This window comes from Apis florea, unplaced genomic scaffold, assembly GCF_048593485.1.
Source record: "Apis florea isolate Af1SG1 unplaced genomic scaffold, ASM4859348v1 contig_3496_pilon, whole genome shotgun sequence".
Lineage (NCBI taxonomy): Eukaryota > Metazoa > Arthropoda > Insecta > Hymenoptera > Apidae > Apis > Apis florea.
In genome coordinates this window covers 8648103-8674308 of record NW_028256773.1, presented here as the reverse complement: position 1 = coordinate 8674308, position 26206 = coordinate 8648103, and the positions used below count along the sequence as shown (strand labels likewise).

Below are 26206 nucleotides of genomic sequence, written 5' to 3'. Positions count from 1 at the left end.
AGTTTTCCATCTCCAAAAGAAATATACAGGGTGGCGAAACGATCGTTTTTCACGTAGGTAAAAAGAGGTCGGCAGAATGCGACGTACGCGTTGCGCAAAGGTGAAGCCGCATTGGAAGAGTCATGGCACCGCAGTGCAGCTCCCGTAACGACGTTCGCTCGGAGGAAATTGGAGAAAAATCCTGCTCGGATAAACTCGGAAAACCCGTGTCGACGGCGTTCGAGCAAAGTGTACACGTCGCAAAGTGTCCACGAACGTTAATTCCACAACATTCGATGACGTTGAAATCTGGCAAAACTTCTCCCCGGAGAGATCGCATCGCAATTTAACTGTAATGCCGCGATATCCTAAGGTTAAAAATAGCCCGCGATAACGCGCTGTGGAAAGAATCTGGCGAGAAACGTAATGCAGCGTAATTGCGGGTTAATTCGAGAGCGACGAGAGGCGTGGGCGATTTCTCGAGTTCGTTCGCCAACTTTTGTCCGCCTTCTTCTTCGGAATTCGGACGAATTACATTTCCCGCAACGTTCCTTCTTTTCTTTAAGTAACCGGCCTAATTATTTCGTATACGCATTTGTTATCCCTCCCTTTCCACTTTCGTCGTCCCGTTTCTTATCGATAAATGCCCGATCTCGAGCGAAACATTGGACAGCAATAATTCTTGTCGCAGAAATTAGACTAAATAACAGGCGTATAGAAAAAGTGAAACGAAGAGGAAGAGAGCTTCGATCGATTTTAAACGCCGCGATTAATTATCTTTGTTTGGACGAACGATCAGCCGGGGGGGGAGAGCCGAGTTACGATCGAATAAAAGTGGCGGTGCGAGAACGACGATTGATTTCGAGGAAAGAAGGAAAGGAAAAGGAAAGAAAGGGGAGTTGGAAAAGGAAAGGTGGCGAGAGCAGAGGTGAAAAAGGTAGATCCGTGGATAGGGCAACGGCTGGGCTCGGTCGCGCGCCTTAACAGAAACACCCACGCTCTCATTATGCGGATATCGTAAACATTCCCCTCTCATATGCGGCGATCTGCCGCGTATGCAAATCCACCCCGAGCAGTTTGCACGCCATCGCGGTAGCCTCGATCGGTGGGCAAAATTATTATTTAACCTTGGAATAGAATTAAAATTCGTGAAATAATCTCCGAGTAGTCGAGTAGCGAGTTTTCTTCCGATCGAAATCAAGCGTTTCGTTCCAGCTTGGAGAGAGAGAGAGAGAGAACGCGCTTTCTCTCCAGAGACGAATTGGAGAGCAGATTATTTATAGGTTGGCCGCGAGATGATTCACGGGCACGCGAAACGATAGAATCGGGGAGGGGGGAGTACGAGTGTTCTCGTACTCTGGTTGGACGTGTATACGCAAGATGAAGGGGAAAATGGCGAGGAGATGGATGGTAATTTATGCTAATTCTCGTCTCCGATCGGTCAATGGGATACGAGAGATCGATTCAAAGGAAAGGCGGTTCGGCGCTCCTCCTCGCCTCGCTTCGTAAACAGTCACGCGTGAAATTTCGTTTTAATGACAGGAGTAACAGGTAGCCGTTTGATTAGCATGAGGTTACAAATGTGAAAATGTCACGCCGCGGGTTACGTAAATGTTTGTCCCCGAGGATAAATAGTCTTTGCGCGCCATTTGTTTACCCGTCGTATATCAAATCGAAATTACACACGGGCTATATACCCGTTCATCGATTCGCCTTCCCTTTTCCACGTTCGATCCTCCACGGATGGAAAAGAAAAAAGAAAAGTATCCATCCGATTGACACCAGAACCAACGTTGCCGCGGCGATCCACTTCCCCCCCGAGCTTAATTGGCCGCGTTGAAGAGCGGCTTCTCGTCTAATCGCGCTCATTTAATATCCATCGCGCGCGGCTCGTTTTACAAGCCCATTACGCGTTATTCAGCATCAGCGCCGGTGAAACTTTCCGTCCACGATCCCGTCCACGATTAGGCAAACCTACTAGTCCGTCGTCGGGACGATTCGCGCGTGATCGGACGGCGACGGATGGGAGAAAGAGAAAGGCGCGCGGTGTTCGAGGCGACGAAAATGGAGAAAACGCGGCGCGATGGATCCGTGGTTGCGATGATGACGAGCATGACGAGGAGGAGGAGGGGAGGAGAGATGGGTGGAGAGGTGGACGACGACGACGACGACGACGACGACGACGACGAGTCGAAGGGACTTGTCAGCCAGCCAACTTTTCGCGATTAATTTTCGATTAATTCTCTCGCGGAATTCTTCTTTTCGAAGTATGGATGGATGGACGAAGAAGGGACGTGTGTGTGTGTGTGTGTCGTTGAGCTCGATCGAAAAAAAACTTCTTTTCTTCCGTTTCTTACCTCGTTTCGACCTTGCCCGCTTCCGCGTGCGTGCATTCGTAAACCGGCGCAGGCAAGGCCACGCGAAGCAAACGGAAAAATAAATAGGTGGAAACGGCACGCGTGATTCAACCGTTGTTGATAATCGGCAATCCGGTGGATCGGAGTTGAACGGAGTGGAGAGAGTCAAGTGCAGAGACTTGGAAAATGGAAATTTCCAATTAGAGGCCTGGCTGGAACGGGGCCTAGGATTAATTAACGCTACGTCGACTGGCTGGCCCTTTCTCCATCCTCCCCCACCCCCCTGTTTGTCCTTCTAGAAAACGAGTGCCCAGAATAGAAGCTGAATAACCAGGGAATACGAAATTCCATCAACCGTTTCGACCGACATCTCTGGAATCTTGGCTTTAATCCGTTCGTTCCCGATACGGATTTGCTTACTTTTTCCCTCTTTCGCTCCCCGCCTTCGCTCCTGGGAAAACACGCCTATATTTTCCCCACGCGCGACAATTTTCCCTCTCCCTCTCTCTCTGTATTTCGCGACATCGTTCTCTAATAAATATGGATTTAATCAAGCTGGTCGGTGGCTGGTATCGGTAATCAGCATGTTGGATAAGCGTGGAGATTGCGATCTCGATTTTTTCTTCTTCTTCTTCTTCTTCTTCTTCGATCGTGTCCAAGGAATCCCACGATTATTGCATTGGCAGGGGGAACTCGTCAAGAATTTCTGGTTGTAACGCAATCGTTCTCGGATGCGTGCGTATATCGCCAAAACAACGGGGGCACACGCACGCATTTCCGCAATAATATTATCGCATTCTTTCGCGATCCGGCACGAGTCCTCCACGTCGAGGAACGTCGAATCATCGTTTTTTTTTTTTTTTTTTTCTTTTCGATTCGTTCGATAGCGTTCTCTTTCGAATCGAAGCATAAAAATTGGCTCATCGACGCAATTAACGATACGTTCGATGAAAACGAATTTTTGAAAAATTTTGTACAACCCGTTGAGAAACATCTTGAAAACGTTCGATTCGTTAAATTTAATTTCGAACGAATCGCCGTGAAAATTTAATAAGATGTCCCCTCGTCATCCATCGAACGGATCGAAATTAATTTATATTTTCACGCGAGTGCACCTCAATTCCTGCAACGAACGACAAAGAGGAAATAATATCGTTTGCGGAACGATAAAGCGCGTGATCGTTTATCACGTGTACTCGTTTATGGTAATACAAATTGGTATAACTCGACAAGAAATTGTTGAATTAAAAAAATCCTTGAAGATTCTTAACGCTGAATTAATAATTTTTACATATTTTAAATCGGAAATTTCCGATCGATACGTGCGTATTACGTTAAAGCTCCTCCTCGTGGAGGGGAAGAAGAAGAAGAAGAAGAAGAAGAAGAAGAAAAAAGCGACGAGAATGGAAAAGACGAGGAGAGAAGGACGATTTGAATGGAAAAATCGATATTTCTACCCGACCACTTTCGGGTGGACAATCGATCGATCGGCAAGGATCGCACCGCGCAGAAACGCGAGGCAACATCCGCCGCGGATACCAATTACAAACGTTTTGCTCGTGTTGGGCGCCTCGAAACGCGACCAAGCGATTAACACTCGCGCGTTGCAATAAACGCAGGCGAATTCTAGGAAACGTGCCATTTCCAAAAAAGAGGGAGCGAAGGCGAGCAACAGCGCTCGTTTTTGACCAACCTTTTTCTTCCCTCCGCCGATTAACCGCAACCTGTTCTCCCGCCGATCCGCTGCGACGTCGGGTATTCTCCCTGCTAACCGAGCCAATTCGTTTGATTCGGCCGTTTAAATTGTATCGAATTGTTTATCGATCCTTCGCGAATTTTACATCGCTCGCCTCTTAGCTCGGATCGTCGAAAGATTCCTCGCAGAAGGAAATTGTATCATCGACGATTTTTCCTTTCGAGTTGGTTGGATCGTCGCTAAGAACGAAGGAAACGGTTAATAAAGAAATATCAGGGCGGTGTTCGATTCGATTTATATCGGACTGGCTTAGAGGCATCTCGAAACGATCGAAAAATAAAAAATAAAAAATAAAAAGGAGCAAGTAGAAGACAATGTGCCTCCGCTCGTCTCCACGACTCTTACGAGACCGAAGCTTTTCCTCGCCAATATCCCGACGACAATCGTCAATGATTTGCAGCCAATCGAATATGGAAGAAGAGAAGAGAGGGAGAGGGGGAAGGGGGGGGGAGGAAAGGAAGAAAGAAAAGAAAGGAAAAAGAGCGGGATAGAAAAGGAGAAAAACAGAGGAGGAGGGGAAAAGCGTTGAATGGCACGATAAATATTTGTCGATGCAACGTTAAAAGTGCAACAAAGTGTCGGGGGAGCGTAAACGTGAAATATACCAGAGTTTATAGGATTATCCGTGGCGGGATCGGGCGGGGAGCGATGGTGTGCACGCTCGTCGAGCGAAAGCAACACGCGAGCGGGGAGCAACACGCGACGCGTCCTACATAAATCACGGCCGCGACGTCGAAACAGCCTTTTGAAATTATATAGCCCCACGGCCGAGGACGAAGGAATCTAGCGGATTTTCAAACTTCCTTCGAAACCGATATCACCGGATATCGGGCCGAGTCGTTCGCCGTATCCCCCATCCATCTTTTCTCGCCCAGTTTTTCCAGCTTAAACCCTCTCCAGGTGTTTGCGCTACCGGAACGGAAACCACCGGGTGTCCTCGAGTGGAAAATGTCGATCTTTCGTCCATCGAAAGAGGAGGATCCTCTTTTTCTTTCGAATCGTAAGTTCGTCGATGCGAGACGAGACAATCGAGAGAATATCGAGAGATATTGTTGTTTCGTTGGTGGCGAATTGTCGATAATCGCGAAATATCTGGACAATCGAGTTTTTTTTTTTTTTTTTTAGATAAGATCGATTGGATGAGAGAAAAGAGAGAAAAGAAAAAAGAAGAAGAAGAACGAACGAACGAACGAACGAACGAACGAGAGACTTTATAATTTTAATTACGCGACATTTTATACCATTTTTTCTTTTTTTATCGCAAAAACCTATCGTTGGAATTAATTTCCCGGAATAGAATCATCGATCGATCTTCGATCGTGTTTAATTTCCAACTGCGCTGCATATAATTCGTTCGGTCGAAGCTGAATTAATCATAATCCAATTAGAAACGAAATAAGTTTGTTTTTAAAAAACGTTGCTCGATCGTTGCTACCGGTGGGAGCGAATTCCATGGAAGAGTTAAGTAAAAAAAAAAATATATATATAAAACGAGTTTTTCTTTTCTATCAACAAGTAGCGACGCAACGTGGCGTTGGACGCAACGCGAGCAAATGCAATTAAAGAGGCTGGTAACTACGTCACCAGATATCGAAATGTTAATAGTTCAAATCGATAAGTACGTCGAGCAAAATCAATACCGGGATAATCGGTTTCAGGTGGATGACTCATCTCGAGCGTCGCCATCTACGAGATACCGAAATTACGAAACGAAACGCGGTGGATGGAGCGAGAAACGAAACGATGGAGCGATGGAAAAAGAAAGAGAGAGAAAAACCGCGACGTTCGAAAAGTACCGCCGAAACGTTAGGGCGATGCCAGCGCCCCGAGAACGGAGAGAAATTACTCGAAACGACGTAACCGCGGCGAACGATTCCCCGGCGCCAGACGAAACGATAAAAAATTCCCAATGACATCGGTTCACGGTCCTCCTCCCCCCCCAAGTGAGAAACCATTGGTCGATTTCACGTGCCACTTTGATCACCATCGGCGAAAGAAAGAAACGCCCTCGAAAACCGGTGATTTCGAGTAAGCAGCAGTCACGATCCGACGTTCTTTTCTTATTCTCTCTCTCGCCAACTTCCTCCCTCGAATCCATGCCCTCGAAAAATTTCAAGCTAATATCATGCCCCCAGCTCCATCCGGGTTAACCGTTAAACGAGAGGAATCGGTGCTTACGAACGAATCAATTTTATTTCACCTCGGCTCGAATTATTGGAACGTGATAAATGAAGAGGAGGGAGGGGTCGGGAGAGCGAGCGAGAAGGACGAGGAGAAAGCGAGCGGAGGAGAGACGCGTAAGGACGGATGGAAGAAGGTATTATATGGCGAGTACGGGGCCGCGGTAAGGCGAGTTTTTATCGCGGCCGCCATCTGCCGACCGATCGTCATTACCGCGCTAAGTAATCCCTCGTACGATTGTATGTGCCACGCCGGGAGCATGCTACCACCGCGCCTCGTTACGAACGCGTATCCACCATTTTTTCGCTGCCGCTAAACGCGTCGATCCGTTCTTGCCCCAACCTGATCCATCCCCGCGTATGGACGTATATATTTTATATACGGGGAGGCCAGGAGGAGGAGGCGGCCTGCGTCTTCTTCCCGTTTTTCGTGGACCGGCCATGCAGCGTGAATTACAGAGAGAGAGAGAGAGAGAGAGAGGAGAAATAGGCGGCTGACACGAGGTGATTAATCGAACCGGTGCCCGTTCGAATCGCGCGTGATCCGATACGACGATACGCATTTTTCCACAGACTTTCGAATAATGAATGCTCATAAGGAGAGGGTTGAATTTACTATACGTGTTTACTATATACTATATACGCAAGAATAGCGTAGCTGTAATACGAGACGAATAAAATAGCAATTAGCCTTATTAACGGAGGTTTTATATATATATGTATCCTCAAAGAAGGCAGCAGTATTGGCTGCGGTGTCGATCGAATTCGATCGAATTGCGAAAAATTCGCAGCGCGAGATCGATTCGAAAAGAGAAGAAGAGAGAAGGCGCGGCATCTCGGGGTTGGGAAGAAAATTTCCGATTAAAGCTTGTTCCCCGCCCACGAGCGTCTTTTCCGGTCGTTGCTCGCCCGACGCCGACTCCGCCACGCGGAACGATTAAACGCTTCGCTTGGATCGGCATAGGTGAATGGAAAAGGAATGTGAGAAAATCGCGTAGCAACCGGCCAACTTGCAAGCGCATCCACCAACGCGTGTGAATCGATCCCCGCACCTCTTCCTCCCCCGTTATTCTGCGAACTTTACGAACTTACGATTTTTCCCCGAATCTTTTTTAGCACCGATCGAATTTTCGCGAGGCGGTTTGCGATAAAAGCGTGGTCTCGCGTCGTTTCCTTTCGCGGTGGAGAGAAGAGGAGGAGAAGGGAGGGGCACGCAAGAACGGGAGGAATCGAAGGCTCGCGATTCCTCCCGTCAAGGATCGGTTGGTCGACCGAGCGGGGACGGAATTGCGGTGGTATCGCGTTGCGAGGACGCGCGTTACAATGTTAACGGGAAAAACGCGATTGGCCGCGGTGCGCCGCGATGCGCGAAATTTTTGCCGCCGATAAAAATCGATGGAACGAACTCTCTCTCTTCTTTCGCTGAAAGAAGAACCTGGAAAAAGCCGCGGATCGAACGCCACCCGTCCTCTCCGGGAACAATCGCATTTCCTGTCACTACCGACAAGTATCGCCATCGGTTGATTCCGTCCGCGTAGATCAAGCTGATTGAGCGAGCGGGATTCGACGCTCAATAACGAGGCTTTGGACGAGGAAGAGGAAAGGAGCGATTAAGAATACGCGTTTTTGAATCGCGTTTCCTCCGATATTTTTCCTTCCTCCTCCTCCTTCCCTTTCCCCGATCCATCCTCCGCAACGCTGATCAGAGGACGGCTCGTTATTATTTTTAATAACGGTGTCGCAGAACTTGGTTATTACTTCACGCCACGATATTCATCGAGTGTCGGTGTATTTTTAAAATTTTCTCCTCCCGCTCGCACGCTCGACGAACCATCGAATCGCCGAGGTAAATGCCGCGACTAATTTATCCTCTCTTCCAATCCCTCCAACGAACAGAAACGTCCACGTGTTCCGCCCGATTATCGTTCCACGAATCGAAACGTATAAAAGGAAAAAAGAGGAATATCCTCCGAGAAGAAACGATAACAATCGGTTGATAAATTACGATCGAAAAGACATTTTAATCGCGAGAAATGGTCGCGCCAACATTGGAAATAACGGGTGTAAAATCCGTGCGAGGATATTATTACGATATATTCGGTGGGAAGAAGAAATCTCGTTGCTTCGATCGCTTCGAGGAGGGGAGTCGACTCGTTTCTAAAACAGTATCCTCGAAGGACGGAGCGGAGGGATACGCGCAATCCCTCCGGGACAGGTGCGGCACACGCTGGGGCGCCCACCGTTAATGGGATCTTGCCTGTTTCGCCGTCTTTCCGCGGCCATCAGCCGTTGCGATAATCGTCGCATAAAGTCGACACATTATTGCGTTATAGGCATCCGTGGCGGCATCGCGCGATATTACGGCTGTTCCACGAAGCTGCGTAATGGTGGCCCCACGCGACGTGTATCCTCCACGAGGAATTCCTTCTTCTCTTCTGCGCCGCTTAAATTGGCAGAAATAAACGCGGTGGAGGGAAGAAAAAAAGAAGGTTAGGCCACTAGACTTAGCTCTCTCTCTCTCTCTCTCTCTCTCTGCATTGTTTACGACTAATCATCGGGAGGAATTATACCACCGGCATTCGTGACAAGTTCGTAAATTTCTCGTCGAAAACGCGGCCACGAATTAGAGAGACGCCGGCCTCCATTTCCGAGATATCCTCGTGAAAACGAGGCGAGCACGATCGGGGGAACGGTTGTTAAGGAACGGTTGTACGCAGAACGGGATACAATTTCTGGGAACCGGGCCAATTTTGAACAAGTTGCCGCGTCTATGTCTGGTAGAAGTTTTGAAAGATCCAAGGGGGAAGAAGAATTTAATCCAGCCGGCCGATTAATAACATTTCGAGATAACGCGGATAGGCGATAAGCGACGGATAAGATACGGAAGCTTGGAAGATTCTTGATCGACGACGAGGCTATCTATCCGCGCGATCCTCTCTCTCTCTCTCTCTCCTATATCGGAGGCAACGAGACAACATTTCGATCGAAATGAAAATCAGATAAGAAATCAGATACGTGACCGTCTGTAATCGCGTCGAGGAGATACCGATTCGAACCGATTCAAGCCGTTCCCGAGAGCCGTTTGCGGGCAAAACGAAGTCGTGGGTGGGTGAAAAATTGCTAACGAGGGAAGAGGGAAGACGGATGAGCGTGTGGAAAGGCGCGTTGATCGGTTTCGGCAGGACCTCTCGTGTCTCGGGGAGAGGACGCGTGGGTGGACGCGTCGAATCTCTCGCGTATTCTCGCGGTTTCACGCGCGTTGGCGGACACGGCTGCTTTCTAAATCACTCACTGCCACTCCATACGACGCTCTCGCCCGAGCCTTTCTCTCTTTTTCCTCGTCCACGTCGTCTCTCGTCACTCCCTCGCGGCATCGTCATCGCGGTCGTGACGAGTCCCAACAATGTCCCGAATGACCGTCTATTTTCGAGTGGAGACATCGACCTCCCAGCGAATCGTAAACCCGTCAAAATGAATCCCTTTAAACAGGTACGCGACCAACTTTGTAACAGCTTCAGCGAGGAATGCGGCACGAATAAATCTTCCCTCGCGTACGATTCGAATCGGGAAACGTTTCGCGCCAAGGACGAGCCAGTTACAGAGTGATATTCCACTCGAATTTTCCAATTTTCGATCGACACTGAAAGATCGAGCGAAGTAACGATTCGACTCGAAATAACTCGAAATAATTCTCAAACAAAAGATGAATAAATAAATTGTAAAAAAAAAAAAGAAAAAAAAAAAGGGAAAGGAATCAAAAGTACGCGAAAAGTATGCGAAGCTACGTTTCGGCTACTATCCTTGGCTATCGAGGGAACAGCGTCGCGTCGAGAGAGAGGCGCTTCTTATCTGCCAATAACGAATGGGACACGCTATCTCTCCAACCTCCTAGATGGACTTTCGTCGTAAACCGAGAGTCAAGGAATTTAGGAATCCGAGAGGTAGAGGAAACGGCCCGATCAGGGGGTTGGGATTGAAAAGATAGAAAGCGTGGTGACGATAGCGTGACGCCACCACCTAGATCTCGCGTAATTAGCGAACCAAACAATTTTTATTTTCGGACGGACGAATCGTGAAAGGCCGATGGCTCTCAATCGATCGTTCGAATCGTTTAACTAACAAATCATTAGCGCGTTAAAAATGTTAAAAATGTGTCCAATTAATCTGATCTAGGGAGAAGAAGAAGCAAGTGGTTTCGACGAATTAGTTAGAGTGGAAGGTGTTTTTCAGAAGATCGAGAAATGGGGCAAGTGGAGCGATCGCTTGATCAATTGACCGTACAAATGGAACGTTTGATAGACGGCACTGGGACGGATAAATCAAAGCAACTGGAAGCGTTAATTGGAAGTATTCGTTAGAATTTCAGAAGGAAATTCCGATAAATTGGGTCGTTCCGGTTAGAAAGGGGAGGGGAAAAAAAAAAAAAAATCCACGGCAATGATCCATGGCAAGCATCGAACTACTTCCGTATCTGGTTACCCGCTTCCCTTAAAGATTAATTCGAGACGCGTAAGACGTTCTTATCAGGAAAGGACGTGGTCGAAAAATATCCGGAGATTCAGAAAGAAATGCCACTTGATACTTTCGAGCTATCCTGGAACAACGTCGATGCTAATTCAATAAGAATTTTTCATCTCAATTGGTATAAAATCCGTAGAATTATATCGATATATCCAATAACTTGGAAGATCGATCAAAATGGAAGAAAAAGTTTATTTCGTTCGAATATTGTTAGAAAATTGTTTCAAAGAATCTCGAAGAAAATATTTGTGGAGTTGGAACGAGAAGGAGGAAAGTGTCGTTCGATGTCGATGAACCAGATTGAGAACCCCTTTGAAAGAAGGGTCTCCCAGGATTCCGATGACGACGAGACTTTGGGAAGACGACCTACTTCGCTCGTTTGCATCGGACCCGAGGCGGCACGTTCTCCTTTCCCCCCCTCCCCTTCTTCTCCTCCTCTTTCTTCTTCGTCTTCTTCTTCTTTTCGTTCCCTTCAAGACTGCAGGTAGCCGAGATGACGTAATGCAACGGGCCAATCGTTGCAAAGGGCAAAGTCCCGGGCAAAGAGTGCGCGACTAACTTTTCTTATTTGGACAAGGCGCGAAGGAACGAGAGGAAAAAAGGAAAGAATGGATACGTGGATGAGGCAAAGAGCTCGAAATTATTCACTACGATAATTTAAAGCCTCCTTCCCTGGCACAAAAATCTAATGATTTTTACGTTTATATTTGAATTATATTAAGACATGGACGGAAATGGCTGTCTCGATAGCGTTTACAGAGTTAATCACGTTCGATAAAAAGTGTTTCTACTTATTGGCTGCCAATCCACTTCCGTTTCTTTTCTCCCTCAACTGCGCCGTTTCCCATTCCATCGATCATAGATTCGATGCGTTAATGCTTATTTCCAGATCGATCCAATATAAGAGAAATCGACCTCGTGCGTAAGAAGCGTATAGCAATTAGCCGGAACCGCGTTAAGTATAACGCTCCAGATCGCTTTTTCCTCGCCGATTGCATCGAAATTCCGGCAAAAAGAGGAGGAAGAAAGAAAGAAAAATAAAATTACTCTCGAACCTGCTATAAAGGAAATGGTAAGTAACGAACGCTCGATCTCGATCTCGGTATAAAGGAACGATGTTTCCTTCGTAAACGAGAAACAATTTCGAGAAGGAATGGGTCTCGGTCACGCGAACAATCGAAAAATCACGCTGTTATTAACCCAACACCTATTCACATCTCCTCGGATCGTAACACGAGGGGAGGAAATTTTCCTCAAGATCGAGATCGAAAACTACGAATCGAGTGTAAAACAAACGAGTCGATCGAATTCCATCACTCACGAATCTTCTTCTCGTTGTCTCGACAATATGCTCGAAATTGTTTCGCGTTCGGGTTCGAGGCTCGTTCATTCATAAACGTCGGTCGAAAAATTCAACTCGACGATTAATCGCGATAAGCTGGAAACTCGGCGATCGCGAGATCGATAATATCAAAATTGCGGAAAATTGGGGGCGGGGGGGGAGTGGAGAGGGAGGTAAGAAGGAGATAAGAGTAGGATAAAAACGTGGCGTTAATAAAGCCTTATCACCATGATAATGAGTCGAGTACCGATTACTTTCTCGCGAGATTTAATCGGCTCTCTATCACGCGTTATCGGCAAAGGTGATCTCGTATCGACTCGGTGCCTCGATTCGAATCGATAATTATCCGGTGATTTGTTGCGGCTCTCTCGCCACTGATTTACACCGGTAATAATATCGCACCTTGCGCACACGTCTCCTTTATTGAATAAATCGTGGATTCGTCGGATTGTCTCGCGCGAGTCGAAAGAAAAAAAAACGAAGATTGAAAAAAAAAGAAAGAGAGAGAGAAAGAGAAAGATGGCGATATTACCTTAACCGACACGTCGTTCCCTGGAATCGATTGCGAGCACCGGCATCAACGTGCCTCGTAGAGAAACTATCGAAGATCGATACCCTTTCGCTCGAGCCTCCGCATGAAAGTACCTTTTAAAGGCGGTGTGCAGCACAATGGAGAGTCGCGGAGACGGAACATAAGGCGAAGAAAAACTGTCGGTAGAGTATGGAGGGCCCGAAGAAGAAGAAGAAGAAGAAGAAGAAGAAGGAGGAGGAGGAGGAGGAGGAACAGGCGAAGAAGTAGCAGCGGAGAGAATTTATTACCAGCGCGAGAGGGTCCCCGAAGAGAGGAGGGGAAGACCGAGCATAAGCAGTTAGGGAAGCTGGACGAACAAATAACGGAGAGGTGGGAGGGCCGCGATACCTACAAATGAGGGGCGAGAGAGAAGGAGAGAGAGGTCTCCTTACGAGAGGTCCACCAGAGCTCGTAACAGGTGTATCGGAGTGAATCTTCGGGATTGCGCCCTCTACGCGCACCTGACCCTACGCGCGTACCAAACTCACGCTTCACGGCATAATTTTTCCCGTCCGCCAGGTGAGGATAAGAAGGATTAATTAAAGAGGAGGAGGAATGATCGGCGAACACTCCAACATATATCCGACTCGAAGTTGTCCCGGCAATTTATTCGGAAGAACTTGTATAAATAATATTACCCACCATTACCGGGACCATTAGCGCGAGAAATTATTGTTCGTGGCGATTATTGGATTTTCATGGTGGAGACAGATGTCACCGACGCGTTGTAATAAAAATACGACGGGCGTGTGTATCAACTTGCGCGTGTATCGACTTGCCGATATACCCGATATAACTTGTCAAGAGAGATACCTTTTTTGGGAACCACTGCTCGCCAACACGGGAGAGAACGATCGAGCATAAGCCCATCTCGAGAAGAGGACCAAGATCCGATCGTCGATAACGCCTTCCTCTCTGTCTCTCCATACCCGTACGTATAACACGCGTATATATATATATATATACACACGCAACAGCAAAGTCGGTATAAGTCGGTCGTTCTTCATTTTCGGCCGAAGGCTCGTGTGGTTGGCTATCGATATCTCTCGATGCATTCCCATCCTGTCCGGATCTATCTATCTACGCACGGTTGGCCGAGTTGGTGGGAGGGAGGGAGAAAGAAAGATCGAATACCTGTTGGCGCGCGGATCGAATAAACGCGAAAAAGGGAGCAGCAAGAGTGGGCACGTCGATGACGAGGGAAGAGAGAGGGAGAGAGAAGGAAGACGACGATAGCGAGCGTCCATGTATCGCGAGGCACTCGTTAAGTCCGGTAGCCAGCCTCTTTGGCGACTTCGCGATTGCGGCAGCTACGTACACCTACTTAACGACTCGGCCCAACCCAGCTACCTGTTCGACCATAGAGAATGATCGTTTTCCTAGCGCCGACCATCGTTGAGCGGGTCGTTACGGAAACGAGCGAGGGACAAACGCCGCTCCAATAACCGGGCGAACGCACATTTTATCCAGACGAAAGGAATTAACTTCGAATTACGATTATCGATCCTTTTATAAGATAACCGTGTTGATCGAACGCATTTTCAACCCGGTACTTCTTATTCCCCTTCCTCCTCCTCCTCCCTTCTCGGTTCGTTGATTTTATACCGTGTAATATCTGGCTAACGCTTTTTTCGTCGACGATCGTCGATCCAGTAAAAGTCGGGGGACGACTTACGACCGTGCACTCGCCTATCTCCTGAAACTAACTAACTAACTCGTCCAAACGTTTATTTTAACTCTTACAACTTTTTTTCTTTCTCTTCTTTCCTTTTGCTCCTTCCCCGGACGGAAGAGGAGAGAAGGCGGGAGGTTACATAACATGGACGTACGTCGAGATTCGTTAAATTTCAATTCGATTGGAAATGAACTGGCACGAGCCATTCATTTGTCCCCCAAAATTTTGATCGTGCAACGCATGATCGGGTGGTGGCTGGGAGCGCGCTCGAGGACGACTGGACGCAGAGCCGTGAAACGCGAGGAGGGGTGGTCGGAGGGATCGCACGTGTGCGAGGCGCAGCCTCTGAAACGAGATGCGCGACCTTGAACTCCGACTCGAGGGTCGATCGATAGGCGCCACGCGCCTCTCCTGACCTATATAAACAGTCGGGAATTCCGGGAGAGAGAGAGAGAGAGAGAGAGAGAAGCGTGCGCGATTTCCACGATCCTCCTTTCGTGGCCTGTATAACGAGCCACGCGTCCTTCTCGCTGGATTTAAGACTATCGTAATTTAAACGGTGACTTTAACATCTGACTCGTCTCTAGCTTTGACGCGTCAATAGGACGGACCAACGGGGTGGGTAAAAATTAATTGGCGATTGGCGTTGAAATGATGACGCCGCGTTCGTAAAACGTTCGTTTCCACTGCGTTAAATTTACGAACGAAAAGTTCGTAATCGATGTTTCTTTCGAGAAAGTTTCGGCGCGAAAATCAAAGAGGAAATCATCCGAGAGCAAAGTGCTCGATCTGGTGCTGGCAGTTAACGTGGGCGCGTGGGCGTTAATTACTCTGTTAAAACCAGCTCGCGTTTAGTGGGAGCGTTACACGGGATCGTGGGCATGTAAAACGTGGACAAGATATCTCGAGGCGATCTCGAGGTATATATCGTATGGCCAACGATAGATAGATAGGTTTTCGTCATATTTTCCCTGCTCGATAAACTAAACCCCCCGTCGTCCGGCCGATCTATACTACAGTAATACTCGAGTAATACATAGTTTTGCGCGGCCGTCACCGCGCACGGAACGTTGCAAAACGGAAATCTACGATCGATTCGATCGTAAATCTCTCGCGAAAATGAAATCTCTCCGCTCTGCTCGTTTATGGTTTCGCGAGTGTGCGGCTTACCTACGCGTAACAGGAGCGGGTTACACGCTACTGTTCCCTTGTGATCCAGCGTGTAATAAAAAAATTAAAATCGTATCATTGCCCTCGACGAAATCATATCTCCGGCAAATATCTATATCTCAATCGGAACGGGATAAAGACAAGCAAGATTTCCGATAATAACACGGCAAATGGAAACGGTCGATCGATAAAACAATTAATCGAATCGACACGCTATCCGGCTCTCGTTAAAGCGATCACTCGTTAACTGGAAACAACGCTTGGCGTAAAATCTGCATAATAATACGGTTCGTTTATATATATCTTCGGTCCACGCGTTTTAACGCGTTGCCATTCAAAAAATTCTGACACGTGTTTATTTTCGCCAGGATATATTTTAATTTAGAAGAACGTGCACGATCGATGATTTCGCTCTTCTCGAGAATTCTCCGCGGGATCGAATGGAACAATTCGATGGTTGAATTCGAACGCCACCACTCGTTCGAAAAGGTTTACAACATCGAAGATGTACGCGAGTCCCGGTGCTCCAGCGAGATCCAGCCGCGTAGAGGCTGGCACAATTTCTGCCGGCACAGACGAGAGAGCGATATTGATTTCCAGAGAGAAGCAAAGAAGCACGAGACGAGATAGCCTCCGGTGTGCATCCTACCGTACGACCCAACCAACCTGCTAGCTGCTCGCCAACCGGGGATGATGAATTCACGGTCAAGGACGTGGTGGAGCAACCCCTCCAGCCTTTCTCTCTCCAGCGCAACCCTCGCTTTCACCTACCACCGACGGTCACGAGCAATCCCCGTAGCTTCACGCTACGGTTAACAACTCTATCCCCCTCCCGCGTCCATCGTCTTGAAAATACTCCACCTCTTTCACATGCTGCGTGTACATATACGAATCGAGACGTCGAAACGAAAGATGTTTTGGTTTAAAAGAAAAGAAAAATCGTATCGTTATTAATTTGAAAAAGTTCGCTCGTGCAATCTTCGTAACTCTTCGAAATTTATTATTATTTTTTCCTCTCGATTCCTCCGTGGAGGAATCGCGGCGTAGAAAGGTGGATTAGCATAGAGAAACGTTGACACCGTTTCGAGCCCACGAGACGAGAATTTATGCCGCGTTTTCGGGGACGAAAGATTTTCGACAAAATAATCGATTGGAGGACGTAGAAATCGTGGAAGAGGCGACGCTTTACGAAAGCCGGTATACTTTCCACATAATTCTCTTAGATCGAGCAGGGACGACCGGAGGATAATATATCGTGAAAAAGGGATTGGTCGTACGTTAACCAGCGTTACACCTGCGAACCGATGAGGAAACTTCATGGCCAGCCACCCACGCGCGCCTCAGTCCGTGTCTCTTTTATCCCAGTCTCGAACCGACCACACGAATTAAGTGGACAAAGATTCACACGGCTCCGCTCCGAGCTGTTTCTACCTGTTTCCTCGACTCGCTCTTATGCTCGTCTTATTTATAACTTCAGCCTAAACTGTTTTCATCGTTCTATCTCCGATTGCGTTTCCAATCTTACGAATTTACCATATTTACAATCCTCCTTTATATCTATATAGAGATATTCATAATTGAATATGTATATTTCCACTCTTATCTTTACGGATATCGTACATAAAAGAAAGAAAGAAGAAAAAAAAAAGAAATCTTCCCCGACATAAATCAAAAGAGATTATCGATAGAGATTATTGTCTTAAAATCGAAATATACCCAATATTTCTACGTTTTTGACAAAATCGGATAACAAACGCGTGGAGTTTGCGTAATCGACAAAATTTTAAACTCGATTTTTTGTCCTTTTTTTCCCTTTCTAAATAAAATAAACTTTAAACGTCGATATTGCATTTTAATCAAAACGTTCACGTGCAATAGAGACATTGATCGAACGAATATATATTTATAGATAGCGCGTATGGAAAGATGAGTGACACTATGCATCACCTTTAACCTAAATCTCGCGACGAGTTTTTCACGGGGCTCCGCCTCGACTTGTCGCGGGTCAAACGTATCTTTCGATCCTTTCTTCCGTCAAGACTTTGCTCGGTTCATTAGGCTATTAGCCTAACAATGCATGGAGTGTCCTTTATGCAGCGTTTACATTTGAAACGTAATAGCCACGTACTCTCTAAGCACGAACTACGAGCGCGGCAAGACTGCAATTTGCATGACATATCTCACTCCCCGCGAATGCGTACAATCTTTGTACACGCAGGTGACAATTCACCGTTCGTGTGTTACACACGAGCTCGAGATTTGTTCTCTCGCGTGTAATTAGCATAATGGTCGATCATTACGACCACGTCGTCGTCCTATTTCCGTGGGCGTCGAACGAGTCGAAATATACGCGAGCAACTTGCTCAAAGGACAAAAGATCCACCCAACATATTTATCCTCCGATCAAACTTTTCGTCCACGAAATTAAACCATGAAACGACGACGACGACGACAATCTTTGAATTTTCTTCCACTCTCTTTTGGATGATTCCTCCATTGGATGATTCGAGCTAAAATTTTCTTCTAAAACTCTATCGAATTCTATCGTATTGAAAAAAAAAGAAGAAGAATCACGATAATGACGGATTATTAATCGCAACTGGAACGAAGAAAATTGCTTCGAGATATCTTTTCGAAACTCGTGCAAGGGTTTTGAAAAGCGACGCGCATCACGTGGCGAGTACCTGCACTCAATCCAGTTTCAACGTCGCGTCCAGCCCCTCGAACGCACACTCTACAATTTACCGCCAGTCCACCACCACCACTGGGGATAGTTAAATCGTTAATCGGCGGCCATTACGACCGCCGACGATCGACGTCGTCGTCTTTGTTATCGTCTTCGTCCTTCACGGCGCATTCGCCGATTGGCTACCGAGATACGGATTGGCTCGATCTCGTCGCCGACAATCGGCAACGATCAGGTGCATCGAAAACGCGTGTACCCGTGGGGAGGCTGTGAAAGGGGGAATGGTCAAGCGGACGACCACAGGCGTTCGATTGAACGCGGTAGCCGAGGCATCGCGTTCGTTCGCGCAATTACACCGAATGCAATCTCCTAATTGCAACGCCGCCAACATCCGAACGAAACACGCCGTGTTTCTCTTTTCCTCTTTTCGATTACACCAACGATGAAATATAATCGCATATGATAAATTCTGCAACTAACTAAGAACAGAGAGGAACGATGGATCGAGAGGTTGGGATCGTGGAAGGAAGGGAAAAAAGTTCGTTTCGCCTTTATCGAGTTTGATCACGTGGCCAGCGTGCGAAGTTAGGCGGAAATAAGAAAAGCGGGCACGGGAACGACAGGACGTGTAATCGTCTTCGGATTGGAGCCGGAGTATAATCTTATCGCGATAGATAGCGCGCACTTTAATCCTCTCGCTTATTCTATTTCTGCGGAGAGGAGTGCTCCCGCGTGGCGAGGGGGGCCGTTGGGGTGGGTGGGGAGGGGGAAGATTGCAGGGGCTGCGGCAGGGAGCGGAGCGAAAGGCCTTGGATCTGCATAGCAAATTGGCGATCGATATACGGTCACCGTACGGCGAATCGCGCGAGCCTCGAATTAAAGCTTATAACTTTCATGTCCGGCGCAATGTATCATTATGCGCAGGGCGGCCCTGGTCTTGATGCAGCTGCCCGTATGCGGCGCGCAATGCCGCCGCTGCTGCACCGCCACCGACAGGCGAATATGTGCGTAAACCACGATAAATCGTCCACGTAGAGATACGGATCGACGAATGACAAGTCGGCCGATGGGCGGCGCTCCGCCGATCTTTTTTTCCACCGTGACGACCTCTCAGAGAAGATCGCCACCGCGAGCAATTGCGCAATCCTCGGGTACAACAGTAGGCGACACGCGCTCCTCTATTCTCGCTCGAGAGGGAGGCGAGGAGGAGGGGTGTCTCGAACGAACCATTAGACCATTGGATCGATGGAATATATATATATGTGTGTGTGTGTGTGTGTATTCTAGAATCGCTTTGGCACGGCTGGTCGCGCGAATCAACTGGTACGCGGCACGCAAAAAAATTGTCGTGAATAACAACTCTTGATATTAATGAACCGAATGAAGAAAAGTAATGAGGTTTTTTTCTGTCTTTCTTCTTTTTTTTTCTTTTTTTTTTTTTTTTTGGAATCGAAAAAAAATGGAAAAACAATATTTTCTTCGAGGAATCTTGGTATCACCGGCGGAGGAACCATCAGCTGGAAGAGAAGAATCGACAAGGAACGTTCTTGTTGTTCGGTGTGTTTGCAAATGAAACCGGACAGCCGTGACACCTGACACCTGGTGCACCGTCTTACGCCATCTCGCTTTTTCACCCGCCGAAAGAAGAGCGCTCGCTTCGCCGTTTATCGTTGTGTACGGGTCCGATTAAGACAATAGAGGTCTATGGTTCGCACGATTAACGTTTCATTGCCCTCTATACGAGTGAATAAATTTTATTACGCCTCGAGTCAATGGATACATCATTATGCGCCAGTTTGTTTCACGTGACGGGTTTTAATGCAATCGTTACGTCAATAATGGAAACGAGCGTAGGTATTCTAAATTCTATGTTCCACGCGATATGAATCAGCTACTGAGAATAAATTTTTGCAACGTGGCATTGGACGCGCGAACTACTACTACTACTACTACCACGAAGGAGGAACAAGAGTCGGTATTGTAAAATTAACGCATAATAAAAACGGAATATACGATCGGCGGCAATTCAATTCTTAATTATTACCAAACGAAATTGTTGCGAACGACAATTTTTATGTGAGACGACCATGCGCCCCGATGCTCGCGCGTTGGCAGCATCGACACAAAGGATTAGCACGCGCGCGTCACGCTTAGCACGCGCATCAGAGTCACGAGCCGTGAAGGGACACGCGTAAAAGAGATTGGTCGTAACAGATCGTTCTACGTGGCTGGGCTAACGCGCGTGTTCGCTCCACTTCCGATATTAAGCCACCCTCGCACGTGACGTTGCAAGCTACCGGTCGAAGACGGTTAAACCCGCGACAAAAAAAAAAAAAAAGTTTTTTTACCGACACGCGCGCACGAGTTCACACGTGTAAACAGGTTGGCGGTAAAAAAAGAAAAATAACAAACGGAAGAACACGGTTCTGTGACCACGTGAAACTTCACGAGGAAAAAAAATGATCAGCTCGAAACGCGAGAAGTTTGATTTATCGATGATAAAATTAAACGAGTTTATAAATTCGTTACGACGTTATAGGATGGAAAAGGTCGAGCGTGAAAAGAGATGTTCACGCGCGTTCGCCGTAACACGCGCATCCGCTCTACTTCCGACGCTTAGCGCCGCGACGCTTCAACGAGTTCGACGCATGGCATTAAACCGCCCTCGCACGTGACGATGGGAGGAGAGCTGTGTGTGACACGGATTATAAATGTGCTCGACACTGTCATCGAGGGTGAGAAAAAAAAAAAAAAAAAGGCTTTGATATCAATTATTGACTATCGTACATACAGCTTCTACATCACGTTCTCTACGTGAAATTTATTTTCTTCGTTAATACTCTGGTATACGTATATATATATCCATCCATACGTATGTCTATAATGAAACGATAATGAAGAATAATTCTTTTTTTAAAATAATTTTTCGAACGAAACATTGTTATACGATACATTATTTCCGAAATGCATAATTCATATAGAAGATTATACAACGCGCGTAAAAATGGCATTGGTTAAAAATGGCTGTCGAATTGTTTATTTTTCAGAATCGAAGAGTATAGAAAAAAACAAAGTTATATATATTATGCACGAACTTCAATCGAGAATTCGACAAATAAAAACGATGATACCGATGATATCGATAATTACGTTGTATAGATTTAACCACGATCGTATAATCCTGTAATGCAAGCACTCGACTGATAGATAACGCGCGATCGTGTGTGTATCTTGGTCGCAGCGTGCCGCGTAATGTCAATGTAACGAGGTAAAAGAAATTGGCCTTTTATGGCTTACCCGCTGTTCGTTAAAAGCTCCCGCGCATCCGATGCTTTCAAAATTCAACTCCTTCCACGATGCGAATTAAACGAAGTCGTTTCGAGTGTTAACTTCCGACGAATAACGATGTCACGGATCACAAAGACAGGCACTAAATTTACTTTTAAAACGAATATCGTTCGTTATCACAGTAGCGATTGTCTCCGAGCCGTCGCAACGAGTTTCTTGCACGGTCGGTAACACAACCCAAGTGGTAAATATAGACGACTATTAAACAACAATCAACACCGATAATCCTTCGATGATCGATCAAAAAATCGAATATCACACACAATCCACGCCGCGCCCCAGTTATCATTCCTTTTTCATTTTTCTATCTATCCACGGTAATAGGTAGAAAAACGACACTCTCGTCGTTATTCTGTCCCTCACTAGTTTAATTCTATCTCCATTCGACAAAATGGCACTACGGAGGAAAAGTTCCTCGCTCGATCGAAACGTTATGAAAAGCGTATCCTTTGCTCGGTGAACACACACGTTCGTGCGAACGCACTTATTCCCAGTTCTGTTCGTGAGCTGCGCACAAACACGCTACAAACCGATACGTTTCGTAAATAATATACAACCAGGCACATCGAGATCACAGAGACTTCTTCGGTCCGTCGGTATCCAACCGATCGTGTATTTCTTCTCTAAAATCACACCCCCGTGTTGATATTAAACTGTAAACGTCGTAGGTACAGCGATATTTTTGTAACTTTCGAATTCGGTCGAAGGCGTGTACTTAACTTTTGGATGCGGTTTACGAACACGGTCGTTCCTTCTCTACGTACGTACGTATAGACGAGGAAAAAAAACCGTTTCTCTCGTTTGGTCACTCGGTGAGCGGGAAGGGGTGGTTCGCGACACGCAGTCAACTTCGTTTCTTCTTTCCTCGCACGTTTTTTCTCCTATATTCTGTCGTCTAATGATTTTGTTTTTGTCGTTGTCGATATTCTTGTGCGAGTAAGGTGATTATAAGGCGAGTGTGATGGAAAGAGAGAATCTGAGAGAGGCGTTTGCGTACATCCACATATATGACAACACACCGACCCTTCCAGTAGCGCGGTCTCGCGCCGACTGCGAGACTACGACGGCTCGCGGGTTTCACCTTCGGCCGTGTTCGACTCCCTTCGCCCCTCTCACTCTACACGTACACAGACCGCGTCCCCACACATTTTCGTGTGTGCGAACCTTAACTCCCCTTCTCTCCCCACTGCTCGACCCGTGACAGCTATCCCCACTGTCGTTACTGTTCGGCCAGACTCGCCCCCCTTCGTGTTCTCGTCGGCCTAACCGAGCTCAGTAGGCACGAGGTGGGCGCACGAACACTATCGTTTCCGAGTGCACCTACGAGAATCGAACCACGCCTATCCCCCTACCCATGTTCGCGCGACCGGCCACCTCGTGCTGTTTTTACCGGCAAGGTAACCGATGACGAGACAGAGAAAGAGAGTCGTGGTGAATTCGCTCGATGGAAGTGAAGAATGAGACAGAGAGGGAAGTCTCTTTTACTGGTTTCTCTACTACGGCCTGCCCACGCGCCGAGGATGCGTGCTTGCGCGCGCAAAAGCTCGTTGATAAGGAACACGTTGCACAGGATGTTGAGAATTTTAAAAGTCGATGGGAATTGATGCCTTCCAGACAAATTACGACGACTTTCTCGTTACGACGTTCTTTCCATTGTGATGGATTTAAAAAAAAAAAAAAAAAAACGCAATGTTTATTATCGTATATTATATTATTCATTGGTGTGTTCTTTATGTTACTGCGCAACAAGTGTGCGCCTATGGGGAGTCACGTGACAGTTCTTCCCGAATAACCGTTCGTAAACACAGTTCGTACTGTGGCAAAGAATTTCTCGTAAAATTGATTCTGTGAAGTGATCTACAAAAAGTGAACAGAAGATAAGCAGAGTTTTGTTGTCTTTTGCAAGTCTTTTCAAGTATATTATTTATCTCGTCGAACGTGTATAGTAAGTACACAATACGTATATATATCATTTCGTGAAACGAAGCATGAAATATATCTACACAATCGTCGTAGTTCACGCATCGTAGGTGTAATAAATGGCAACTTTTTTCTCCAACATCTTCGATAAAAATGTTTAACGTGTCTCGCCTCGTCTATGACTTTCGTAAACAAAACGTCCCTTGAGATATTGACACGTGGTTAAGGTTCTAGCCACGCTTTAGACACGTGTCCACTACATCGAAAGTACTCGCTAAGTGGTCGCTCCGACCATTTGAATTTTTTCTAGACGTTAGTGTTTACCATCTTTTTCTGTTTTTTTCTTCTTTTTTTTTTAACGGAAGAACCAAAGACGCGCACGGACCGATACCATACTACGAAGAACCGTAAAGTGCAGAATACTCAAGACGATTTATTTTAGGAACTCGTACATGAATATATTCAATGCTCGTCTATTTCCTTTCAAACATTACACAGAGGCGTATTAACGTATTTGCTGCGTATTAACTACGCATTTCTATATTAACGAGCATATGACGTGCTTTTATAGAAGAATCTCATTTTATTGATCGAAATGTAAGAAGAGAGAGAGAGAGAGAAAAAAATAACAATTAGTTTATAAATTTTTTAATAAAGTCTTTCGACGAATCGTAATCTTTTTGTTTGCTCATTCGATCGTGCGAGGCGTGTGTAACTTGCGTGTAAAAACATATGCCAAAACTGCGAATCTAACCGGTATAATTAAGACAAATCGATAGGTTCGGGATAAATGTATTACGTCTCTTGCATTAGATATAATTACTTGATTCGTGTCATTAGATTTAATGAGGTAGGATTCGTAGTGACGCCTTCTAGAAAATTCGCGTTTTCGAGCTGTCCATCCCGGGTTGCCAAGCTACCCACGCATTTTCGCCGATCGACCCGTACAATCTAAACATACAATAATTACAGATTCGATGCTGGCTCATGCATACAAGTATTCATAAAGCCGCGTCACTCGCTTCGTTGTTTCCTTGATTTCCATGCCAACATGTCGATTGACGTATCTTGTTTGTGACGTAGCTGGTTTATTCTCTATATCTAAGATTACATCGATCGTAATTTCCTTATCGTATGTTCTATCTATCTTTCTTTTTCGCGAGAGAAAATTGCACATAATTTTTCGCCTTGGACATCGTATCGTACGTGACAAAGAAATTTCACTTTTTATTTCGCTCGTGTTTCAAACAATAAATCCTCTTTGTCTTTCACGCGGTACTCGTCGAAGGAAAGCCGCGTCTCCTTTTTTTTTTCTCTCTCCTCTCTTCTCTTTTTTCGAACGACTTTCACGTCACGACGATCCCACACGCGCGTACGCGCATTGTCACGCACGCCTTCCAAGGTTTCTGAGGTTGCACCTGGGTCGAACGTGTACCCACCTTTTCCGCAAGAAAAAGATCCTTACCTAAAGGCACGCACGCACGAGATGATCCAGCTGTTTGATCTTTGCCACGTGCTCCCTTTTTATCTCGTTGCTTGGGGTGGCCGGCTCCTTAACGGCATCTGCGTTTACACAATTTTTCCCGCGTTTCTTCAATTTCGGATCGCGAGGTCCCGTTACGTCGTGCATACTTTTACGTCGTAAAATACTTTGCAAAGAGTCGTATTATACGAGTGTATAATAATTTGACGTTGAATCATTTGAAAAAAAAAGAAAAAGAAAGAAAAAAAGAATCGAACGATAATCTAAATATCTTCCTCTGGCCACGCGATCTTCCTGACGATGATTTCGAGAGGGCTGGTTTACGATGACGGCGAAACTTTTGAGATGGTTCCACGGTCATTAGAGGGACAGCCGCGTAGAGGCAGTCGACGAAAGATGCGTTCACGTAGGATCCAGAATTTGGGGAGAAGGTCCACGGCGACCCGTATACAAATCCCGAAATAAATGTCATCGTGTATCATCGTGGTAACGTAATCCCGGATCGCGAAGACAAATGGCGGCAGAATACGATACGATGCACCGCGGTCGGTCGTCCGAGATGAGGAGCCTTCTCGTTCCACGTATTTACATACCGCGACGAACGAGAAGATCCGTAGGACGGGGTTCTGGCTTCTCTTTCCAGAGCCAATGTACAAAGAGGATCGAGATGAAGGAAACGAGCGAGACACGCGTGTGTCACCAATAGCGTAACATCCACGAAGGACGGACGATGACTCGTCTACCGAGGAGCAGGATCGGATTTTCACTTCGATTCGATATCTATCCATTCCTCTTAAGAGAATCGGGGGGAAAAAAATTTGTTTCTCGTAATCAATAATAGGGATCAGGGACGTTAATAAGTTAAGAAAGTTGGAATCGATTTAATGATATAATACGATAATACGAAATTCGTCTCGAATTTTTCTTCCGTAAAAGTGATGGATGGGATAGGAAATTAAACGTGGAATATATATAAAATCGTATTTGTCACACGTGATATTTGGAAAGATGGAATCGTTAGATGTTTCGTAATGGAAGGAGGTGTTGGTGGGGATGAACGGCACGTAGCCGTAGCCGCGGCCCTGCGAATGGAAAAACAAATCGGTCGGTCATGCGTCAAGATTTTAAGCAAACACGTGGTGCGTCCGCACATTCGTCCATCCGCGCTGGACACGCAACGTTGGTCAGCGCGGTATTAAAAAGCGCGCGCGTTTGCTC

At 46.4% G+C, this 26206-nt stretch overlaps 1 protein-coding gene across 1 annotated transcript in view; it reads right to left on the bottom strand.

The window, feature by feature from the left end:
• The window catches only part of klu (zinc finger protein klumpfuss), a 32153-nt gene extending 9530 nt beyond the window's left edge, over positions 1 to 22623 (bottom strand). Inside the window, exon 1 of the mRNA XM_012494823.3 lies at positions 21535 to 22623. The gene's annotated coding sequence lies outside the window, so the exon portion shown is untranslated. The remainder of the gene's footprint in view (positions 1 to 21534) is intronic.
• Positions 22624 to 26206: the final 3583 nt, after the last annotated feature.